Below are 2,095 nucleotides of genomic sequence, written 5' to 3' on the forward strand. Positions count from 1 at the left end.
GCGCACTGGTGATACAGACTGGCGAATCACCATTCCTTCCATCAGAGGTGGTAGAGGCTAAGACAGTAGGGCAATTTAAACATGCATGGGATAGACATAAGGATATTCTTACAAAGAAATAAGGATCAGATAAGGTTAGAGATAAAAATAATGTAAAAAAAAAAAAAGGGGGCAGACTGGACGGGCCAAGTGGTTCTTATCTGCCGACAAATTCTGTTTCTACAGCACACAGAATGAGCCGAAATTCACATTATAGCACACTGTATGAGCTGAAATTCACAATGTAGCACACAGTATGATCTGAAATTCACATTATAGCACAGTGAATGAGCCGAAATTCACATTGTAGCACACTGAATGAGCTGAAATTCACATTATAGCACACTGTATGAGCCGACATTCACATCATAGCATGCAGGATGAGCCAAAATTCACATCATAGCACGCAGAATGAGCCAAAATTCACATTATAGCACGCAGAATGAGCCAAAATTCACATTATAGCACGCAGAATGATCCAAAATTCACATCATAGCACGCAGAATGATCCTAAATGCACATCATAGCACGCAGAATGATCCTAAATGCACATCATAGCACGCAGAATGATCCGAAATTCACATCATAGCACACTGAATGATCCGAAATTCACATCATAGCACGCAGAATGATCCTAAATGCACATTATAGCACACTGAATGATCCTAAATGCACATTATAGCACTCTGAATGATCCTAAATGCACATTATAGCACGCAGAATGATCCTAAATGCACATTATAGCACACTGAATGATCCTAAATGCACATTATAGCACGCAGAATGATCCTAAATGCACATTATAGCACACTGAATGATCCTAAATGCACATTATAGCACGCAGAATGATCCTAAATGCACATCATAGCACGCAGAATGATCCTAAATGCACATTATAGCACGCAGAATGATCCTAAATGCACATTATAGCACACTGAATGATCCTAAATGCACATTATAGCACACTGAATGATCCTAAATGCACATTATAGCACACTGAATGATCCTAAATGCACATTATAGCACACAGAATGATCCTAAATGCACATTATAGCACAATGTATGAGGCGAAATTCACACACACACACACACACACACACACACACACACACACACACCTGACAGACACACACTCACACACACACCTGACAGACACACACTCACACACACACACACCTGACAGACACACACTCACACACACACCTGACAGTGAATGGAGCCTGAGGCCGGGTCCCGCCGCGGTATTGGGAACGGGGTGGAGAGCTGTGCAGCGCGGCGGGGGACGAGGAGAGAGAGAGCGTCATGACGCGCGTACAGGGAGGAGGGGGCGTGGTAAAAACAGAGGCCGCTGTACGCGTGTCAGGACGCTCTCTCTCCCCTTCCCCCGCCGCGCTGCACCGCTCTCCACCCCGTTCCCACCACCGCAGCGGGACCCGGCCTCCATCCGGTACATGTAGGTGGGGCGTTCGCCCTAATCGCTAGAGATGAGCGGATTCGGTTTTACTCGGTTTTACTCGGTTCTCAAAACGGCATCTTATTGGCTATCCAAAACACGTGACATCCGTGAGCCAATAAGATGCCGTTTTGAGAACCGAGTAAAACCGAATCCGCTCATCTCTAAATCGCCCCCCGCTAAATCCGCCACTGGCATCAGCGTCATTTTTTAAATTCAAGATGGCCGCCGCGAGCCAATCACGGCTCGCCGCGTCATCGCCCCGCCCCCTCCGGCTGACTTATATAAGTCAGCGCGAGGCGGAGGAGAGAGAGTCAGTCCGACGGCAGAGGAGGAGCAGTGAAGAGCTCCTGAAGAGAGAAGACGCCGGAAGTCCTGGCTGAGCGGCGGCTATGCAAAAGAGCTTACAGCCGCCGCCCACCAGGTGAAGACGCTGGAAGCCCTGGGGGGGTGGCGCCCCCCAGGTGAAGACGCCGGAAGCCCTGGGAAGGCGGCGGCCACGCAAAAGAGCTTAAAGGCCGCCGCCCCCAGGTGAAGACCCAGTTTAATAAAGCTTATTTTCAAGACGTGTGGTGTTTTATTTTAATATTTTCTTTACAGGTG

The sequence above is a fragment of the Pseudophryne corroboree genome, chromosome 5, assembly GCF_028390025.1.
Source record: "Pseudophryne corroboree isolate aPseCor3 chromosome 5, aPseCor3.hap2, whole genome shotgun sequence".
Lineage (NCBI taxonomy): Eukaryota > Metazoa > Chordata > Amphibia > Anura > Myobatrachidae > Pseudophryne > Pseudophryne corroboree.